This window comes from Elephantulus edwardii, unplaced genomic scaffold (genome assembly GCF_000299155.1).
Source record: "Elephantulus edwardii isolate Elephantulus edwardi_28Jun2011 unplaced genomic scaffold, EleEdw1.0 scaffold00082, whole genome shotgun sequence".
NCBI classification, from domain to species: domain Eukaryota; kingdom Metazoa; phylum Chordata; class Mammalia; order Macroscelidea; family Macroscelididae; genus Elephantulus; species Elephantulus edwardii.
Genome location: NW_006399832.1, coordinates 1893208 through 1902188, shown reverse-complemented (window position 1 = coordinate 1902188; position 8981 = coordinate 1893208). Strand labels below are relative to the sequence as shown.

The window sequence follows — 8981 nt, the reverse complement described above, 5'->3', positions numbered from 1 at the left end:
AATAAAAACCCCAAACACAACCGAAACATGGAGCAGAGCTAAAGGCTCCATATTCACACTTCTAGCCACCCTCTCTAAGCAGAGTCACAGAGAGACACTGTGCTCTAGCTAGAAGCTCTCTCTCCCTCCACCTTCATAGCCAAGTGTGGCCTGCTGGCCATTGTGCAACTCAACTGCCCAGAGCTGAGGACTGGGACCACACTGACACTAAGGATGCCATGTCCTAACCAAGGTTGTTGAAGCTGTTGTCACAGCATGATTCCAGAATTCATACAGACAAGCCACAGCCTAAGTCCAAAGGCCTCATGGTTATGAATAAATAAATATGCAAATCATCTGCTGAACCTTATCACTTGGGGTCAGGTATGTGCCTTCAGGCCTGCCCTAACCCTGCAAAAAGAAATGCACTCTTGCTCTGGAGCTCTGCTGAGACTAGAACACTTAAGGAGGAGGGGTGTCAGCTGGAGGTGGCTGGCTTCCCCACAGATAGGGAGCCGAGTCCCCCTGATGGAGGGGGGCAGTGGTGCACAAGGCCCTGGACACCCCAGGCCTCTGGCCCCCCAATGTGATATCTCTTGGCCTTCAGGGCAGGGTCAGATCACTGGGCAGCAGAATGATGGAGGGAGACTCTTGCTTTTGAAATGTCAATAAAATTGTCACTGTAGGTTAAGTTGTCTCTTATAGGTTAAGCTCAATAATAAAGAAAAAGGAAAGTAAAGTAAAAATCACACAAGGGAGGGCACATTAGGGGAATGAGGGCAGCAAAATCAGAGGTCCTGATGGTCCACTGTGCCCTGGAGGGGCTTTTCCTGCTGCTTCCACTTGATGGGCTGACTGAGGTCCTTCTTGGAATTAATTTCATCATCACCTCCTTCTTCTCCCTCTTCATCATCTAATTCCTGCTCTTCTTTTTTTTTTTTCAAGGCCACACATACTAGTTAGTTTTATTGACAGATTTTGCAGGATGAAACACTTTATTACATTGAAGACATTTATATGAGACAGCATGGTGATGAGATGTAAGGAAACTGCCCAAGGTAGGATGGATCTCCTATTCTGCCAGCCAATGCCAAGTCTAGGGGAAGGAAGTGAACGCAGATTGTCTTCATTCAGTGGGTGGCTCAGGACACACAACAGCATTTCCATACCTTGTGCCCAAATTTCAAAATCCAAGCTTTTTAAACATTGGATCATTTTCAGCAGCCATATCCTCACTGGGATTGGCCCTACTATCATCACACAAGTCTCACCTGAGTCTGAGAATGACTGTTCAAGACGGATAAGGGTACCACTATGTTCCTCAGTTCGGCAAAGAAGCATGTCTGAAGAGGCTGTGCCAAAAATTTGCTCTTCAGTTTCCTTATCTATGCAAAATTCCAGTGGCTGCAGAAAGTTTTCAGGCATGCTCCACCATGGCTTCTCTGAGAAAGCATTCTCCAGGGACATACACACTCCGATGTTGCTTCTGATACACTCTTCTCTTTTTTCACCTTCATCAAAGTTGTCACCATCTTCAATGGCTTCCCTAGTGAAGGACATCACCCCTGGGGTGATTGATTATCCTTTCAGAAGAAGTATCTGATCCCAGAATTGGAGGCTACGATGTACTCAGAATCTTCATCCAGTGATTCTTTATGGCCAGATGTTTACAGTGGCCTGAAGAAGTTGAAAATGGAATAATTTGGTACTTGTTTAGTAATTGTTCTCACAGTACCTTGACCCTTGTGGTTCTGCCCTTTCTTGATAGTTTTAATGGTGACCTTTTTTCCTTTTTTCCAATCAATGGTGTACCCACCACAATCAATGATTTCAGGGCCATCAAAGGAAAAAGGATCAGCCTTATTGGGCTCAGACTTCACCTTGTACATTTTTGTTTGGACCGAACTGATGAACTAGTCATTGGGTTCAAAGTGGAATTCTAATACAAAAAGACATGAGTTGTCCAGGGTCAGAAAATTTCACTTTAATGTCCTGCAGGTACTTAAAAATTGACTCATCGTATCCTATACCATTCACTTAGCATTTCTACCCTTCTGACCATGGTGAACCAGAACTCAGGAATTCCTTTAGGACTTGGTTCTTCTTGTGTTGTGTCTTCCTTTTCTGTTAGGGCTATTTTATTTTTCACCTCTCCAACCAGCTTGTCCTCCTCCTTACTCTCACTGTGTCACTCTGACGCTCCATCTGTGAGCTCTGCCTCACCATGAATTCTCTTCTCTTATTTGAAGAGAAGCTAGGACAAAGCTGCATACTTCCTTTCCAAGTTGTGAACCTCCTCGTAGAACTTGGCTTCTGTGTGTGCACACTTCACCTGAAGCTGCTTCAAAACATTGATTCTCAGTTTCACTGCTTTGGGTGAAGTCTCAGAGTAGTTTGACGGGGTGTGAGACATGTTTTCAAATTTTTGTAAAGCCGCAAAAACTTGATTATTCTATATCATCTAACCTGTGAATTTGTCTTTATTTATTGCTCGCATTTTTAGCAGCTTCTACTAGATCTGAAGGAACCCCATCTGAAGAACTTTTATCTGACTTTGAGTGATTTTATTCCCTCATGCCTCCTCAGACAGGGGCAGAGACGACCTGTTCTCATTTTTATAATTTAAACTTCTACTATTGAACCTTAATATAATACTCAAATCTAATAGATAGACAAAGGAAATGTCACCTTTTCATCTGATAGGTATTCATTAATGTTGGTGACTGGTAAATACTAGACAAATTAGTAAAAATAGTTTGCGTGAATTCTGGGTAAACTTTTTCAAGCTATGTCAACAATTACTTTTCCCGTCCTTTGTGGAATTGAACATCTTGGTATTTTTGCGACATGGGTAACTACAGTGGGGACTAATTGACTGATGGGATATGGCAGTCTGTTATTTGCTGGCTGAGTTGTGAACTGTGCCTATCCTGAGGTATTTGTGTATAATGTAGACATAATGGACATCAACATGAACATCGTGCAATAGCTTTCCAAAAAAGGAATCTTAGTTGTAAACCTAGGATCTGATGTTACTTTTGACATTCTAAAGCTCATTGTTTATGGGGAAACATCAATACTAATAACTACTCTTTGTATGCAAATAACACCTCTGTCTCTAGGCTTTGAGCATTTCATAGGTACGAAGTGTTCTGTGCAGAAAGGGAATGTGGAGTGGGAGAATATGGCCCCAAACAATTAAGAGCTAAATTTAATTCCTATAATAAGCATAGAGCATAAGGAGGAACAATTTAGGGTAGGAAATGAAAGATGCGGGGTCCAGCTGAGACTGTAAAGGGAATTTAGCAAGACAGTAATGACTTGACTCAGAATTTGTCCAGCTAAAATTAACCATGACTCTTAAAAAGATAATTAATACAGAAATAACTTGATCTATGAATATCTCCAGTATTTACTCTTCACAATTAAAGTTCTGGATAATGCCTAAACATAATCACTGACCTTATCAATGCATCTCTAAAATAACCTTAATTTGTATATATTTTATTAATATAATCCAAACATTCTGGCAAGTGGAAACATTAAAAACATGGCCACTGTACATTTTTTAGGTTTTTACACCTTGGTCCCTGACTACAGGAACTATGCCTTAATATTCAATATTCTTAGCTGTTGTTACCTTTCCATATTAAATGCTCAGTAAACATTGTGGGTTTGGAAAAAAGAGTCAGGGCCATGTGAGGATGGCCATATCTGACCTTTACCAACCCCACGAAGGGGAATTGTTCCTGTAAACAACATCAACAACACAAAGCCGATTCCATGAGATCATATATGCCCTCCTCCCACCCCATGCTCCTACACCTCTTTCTGCTAATTGCAGTACCAATCTTACTGCTTTACTGAATCAGTCCATCTCATTGAGGATTTTCCTTTCTTTTGCTTACCCTCCACCTTTCTAAGCATGATGTCCTTTTCCAAGGAATAGCCTTCCCTAACAACATGACCAGAATATGTGTGGCTAAGCTACATCAACTTTGCCTCCTAGGAATATTCTAGTTGCACTTTCTACAACATATACTTATTTGTTCTTTGGACAGTCCTTGGGACATTCAACACCCTTGTCCCACACCACATCTCAAATGCAACAATTCATCTGTTATCCTTATTCTTTGACTAGCTCTTAGGTGCTTAGTAGGTGATTGAAAAAACTATGACCTGAATCAGGCACACATTAGTTACTATTCAGGACTTTGGAAAGATCTCTGGCGGCAGGATTTTCTAATGTTATTTATCTGCTGATCTCTTGATTGCTGGAACCAAGGGTGTTGACTGTGTCCAAGCAAGATGAAATCAATGGCAATTTCAGTCTTTTCTCCATGTAGCATGATGTTGCCTATTGGTCCAGTAGTGAGGATTTTTGTTTTCTTGATATTGAGGTGTGCAACAAGCACTTCAGGTCTTCCTCACTTTCAGCAAGCAAGGGTGGGCCATCCAGTTTCTCTGGTGATTTTCTCAGCATACAGATTGAACAGCTATGGAGAGAGCCGCACAGCCCTGATGCACATATTTCCTATTTTGAAACTATGTTGCCTTTTTCTGTTCAGACAGAATCTTCTTTGTCTAAATATAGATTTTGTATAAGTACAATTAAGTGTTATGGAATTCCAGCTCTCAAGGTTAGTCATAGTTTATTAAGATTCATATAGTAAAATATCTTTGCATAGTCAATAAAACACAAATAGACATTCTTCTGGCATACTCTGCTTCCAACCAAGATTCATCTGACATCAGTAATACCCACATCCTTTTCCAAGGATTTGAGATCAGGGAGTGAGATGCCTCCTACCTTGTTTCTATTTTTAAGTAGTACTTTGCTTATTTGGGATCTTATTGCATTCCAGATGAAATTCAAAATTGTCTTTTCCATCTCGTTGAAGAATGGAATTGCTATTTGTATTGGGATTACATTGAACGTGTAGATTGCCTTTTGTAGAATTGTCATTTTCACAATATTGAGTTTTTCTAAGAGCATGGCACATTCTTCCATTTCTCCAGGTCTCTTTTTGTTTCTTTTAGTAATGTTTTGTAATTTTCTTTGAATAGATACTTCGTGTTTCTAGTTAGATTTACTCCCAAGTATTTAATCTTATGATTAGCTACTGTGGTGAGTATTGTTTTTCTTAGCACTGGTTCTGTATTCTCTTTGTCACTGTTGCTGTTATGTGCTGTTGAGTTGCTTGTGACTCATAGTGACCCTATGTATAAGAGCTCTACACCCTGCTCTATCCTATGCCAACCTCACTGTCTCCGACACATGTACTTCCATTACTCTAATCACTGAATCGATCCGTCTCATCAAAGGTCTTCTTCTCTTGTGCTGTCCCTCCACTCTCCCAAATATGATGTCCCTCTCCAAACACCCTCTTTGCAACATGCCAAACTATGTCAGACAAAGCTTTAGAATCATCGCCTCCAAGAAGCAGCCAACAAAATTGATTTTTTTTTTATGTTGATCTTGTATCCTACCAATTTGCTGAATTGATTGAATATGTCCCACAGTTTTCTCACTGAGTCTTTAGGGTTTTCTAAGTATCACATGCATATAGAGATAATTTTACTTCCTCTTTGCCAATTTGGATACCACTTATTTCCTTCTCTTGTCTTATTGCTATCACTAAGACTTCCAATACAGTATTGAATAAGAGAGGTGATAGTGGGCATCCTTGCCTAGTTCCTGTTCTCAAAGGGAATGCCTTTAATCTCTCTCCATTGATAACAATGTTGTTTCTTGGGTTTACAAATATACTTTTTACTATGTTGAGGAAATTCCCCTCTAATCCTATTTTGTTGAGTGTTTTAATCAGGAAAGGTGCTGGATTTTGTCAAAGGCCTTTTCTGCATCGATTGATAGGATCATGTGGTTCTTGTTCTTTTCTTTATTAATGAGATCAATTACATTGGTTGTGTTTCTTATGTTGAACCATTCTTGCAATCCCACTTGGTCATGGTGAATTATTATTATTATTATTTTTTATGCACTGTTGGATTCTGTTGGCCAGGATTTTAGTCAGGATTTTTGCATCTATGTTCATGAGAGAAATTGGCCTATGGTTTTCTATTTTGGTGGTGACTTTACCTGGCTTTGGTATTCAAGGATATGTTTGCTTCATAGAATGAGTCTGGGAGAATGCCATCTTTTTCTATTCTCTGAAATACTTTATGTAGAATTGGTGACAGATCCCTTCTGAATATTTGATAAAATTCACTTGTAAAACCACCTGGTCCAAGGCTTTTTTTTGGCTGGAAGTTGTTTTATTACCTTTTCAATTTCTTCTTTTGTAATAGGTCTGTTCAGGAGTTTAATTTTGGTTTGTGTCAGTTTAGGTAGTTTGTGAATATCTTAATATTTGTCCATTTCCTCTAGGTTTTCATATTTGTTTAAGTATAGTTCTTCCATAATATTCCATTGTTAGCCTTATAATTTTAATTTGGTTTGGTTGTGACATTACCCATTTCATCTTTTAGTTGGATTATTTGCCTTTTCCTTTGTTAGTTTTGCTAGTGGTTTGTAAATTTTACTGACCTTTTGAAGAACCAGCTCCTAGTTTTGTTGATGGTTTCAATTCTTGTTCTGTTTTCTATTTCATTTATTTATGCCCTAATTTTTGTAATTTATTTTTTTAAAGGGTGTCAGGTTTTCTTGTTGTTCTTTTTCAATTTGTTGGAAATGTTGGGTTAGAGAGTCAATGATCATTTCCCCCTGCCATTTGATGTGTTTGCTTATTGCTATAAATTGGCCTTTGATTACTGCTTTGGCTGTTTCCCAGAGATTTTTTTGATGAGTTGTGTTTTCATTGCCGTTTGTTTCAAGAAAATTTTTTATTTCCTTTTTTATTTCTTCTAGTACCCATTCAAGTTCAAACAAGGTGTTGTTCAGCTTTCAAATGTATGGCTTTTTCACCTTTATCGTCTTGTTGCTAATGTCTAGTTTTATAGCACTGTGGTCTGAGGAGATGCTTTGTATTATTTCTATGTTTTTTTTAATTTACAGATGCTTGCCTGTTTTTGGAGAACATACCATGCATATTGCAGGAGAAGGTATACTGCACTTTTTTTGTGTATTAGCCTGTTTACATCTATGAGATTGAGTTGGCTTATTGTGTGGTTTAATTCTTCAGCATCTTTGTTGAGTTTCTTTTTTGTAGTTCTATTTTTTTATTGAGAGTGGTGTATTGAAGTTTTCTACTACTGTAGTGTTGTTGTCTTTTTTCAGTTTTGTTAATGTTTGCTTTGTATATTTTGCAGTTCTGTCATTTGGTGCATGTTGTTGTTGTTGTTGTTAAATGCCATCAAGTCATAGGTGAGTCATAGCAACCCTATGAAGGAAAGTCCTCAACACTTGTATGATTTTCATCCTCTCTCCAGGTTCATAGGGTTTCCAAAAGCAAGCTATTACGGAAGTGGATGCCACTCCTGCTTCCAAGCTTGTTCTAATTGGGGAGCTCAACCAAACACCATCCGTCAAGGGTAACCATTAAAACATTTGCCACATCAGTATCACAATGTTCAGCTTAAAAGCAACCACAAGTTACCTCTGTATGGCAAATGGACACACATTTGGTGCATTGATATTTATTATTGCTATCTATATCCTCTTGTTCTATTGACCCGTTAAGCATTATGTAGTGACCTTCCTTGTCCTTTGTGATGGTTTTTGCATTGAATTATCTTTTATCAGAGATTAATATCACTACTCCTATTTTTTTCTGGCTGGCATTTGCTCAGTTTATTTTCTCACCCTTTTATGTTTAGTCTTTCCTTATATTCACCTTTCAGGTGTGTCTGTTATAGGCAGCATATTGATGGGTTTTGGTTTTTTATCCATTCTAGTACTGTTTTCCTCTTCAGTGGTGTGTTTAAGCCATTAACATTCAGTGTAATTATAGAGAGGCTAGGTTTTATTGCTATCATTTTGTTGAGTTCTTTTTGGTTCTGCTGCTGTTTCCTTTGGTCCATCCTGCTTTCTGTGGCACCTTTTTAAGGAGGATGTCTCTCAGTGTTTCCTGCAACACTGATCTTCTTTTTATAAACTCCCTCAGGTTCTGCTTTTCTGAGAATATTTTGATCTGTCCTTCATATTTGATGGACAGTTTTTCTGAATACAATATTTTTGGTTGACAATTGTATTCTTTGAATGTTTGATATATATCATTCCTCTATTTACTTGCTTGCATAGTTTCTAAAGAGAAATTGGTACTTAATCTTATTTGCTCTCCCTTGTAGGTTACTCTTTGTTTCTTCCTAGCTGCTTTCAGAATTCTCTCCTTATCTTTGATCCTGGCAAATTTGACTGTTCTATGCCTTGGTGTTTTTCTTTTTAGGTCTGTTCTATATGTTGTTCTCTCAGCTTCTTGAATATATATCCTTTCATTCTTCATTATTCCTGGAAAGTCTTCTTCTACTAATTATTCCACAACTTTCTCTGTGCCTTTATCTGCTTCTTCCTACTCTGGAATTATTCCTCTTGATAGTGTTCCACATTATTCTTTGACTTTCTTCTTTTTACTTCTTTTTTTTTGGTGCTGCTTTTTGTTCTAGCATATCAGTAGTTAGAATTCTATCTTCTCTTTTGCTGGTTCTGTGTTCCATCTGTTCAACTCTGTTCATATGTCCCTCCAACATGTTGACAGCATCTGGAACATTGGTCTTTTTATATTCTGGATTGTGGTTTCTTTGTTTTTCCAGAACCTCTAATGCTTCACTTGTTTTATCTGCATTGTGTTGGATTTTTTCTTAAGTTCCTCTTGTTTTCTGCCTGCAGTGTCTTGTAATTCTTCGATTGTCTTTTACCCAGTGAAAATATTCAATCGTTGTTCTTTTGAATTCTGTGTCAGAAAGTTCCATCCGACTTTTTGGCTTCAGGAAATCCATTGATACTGTGTCACTTTTTGGGGGCATGACATCTTATTTTGGGTTTGTATAGGGTTTGAGGTAGTCTGCTTTTCCCATGACATTGCTGTAGTAGAGTTTTTGATGCT

General features: G+C 38.3%; 1 pseudogene; it reads right to left on the bottom strand.

Moving 5' to 3' along the window:
- Positions 1-767: 767 nt before the first annotated feature.
- Positions 768-2476, bottom strand: LOC102873794 (annotated as a pseudogene).
- Between the last annotated feature and the right edge of the window lie 6505 nt (positions 2477-8981).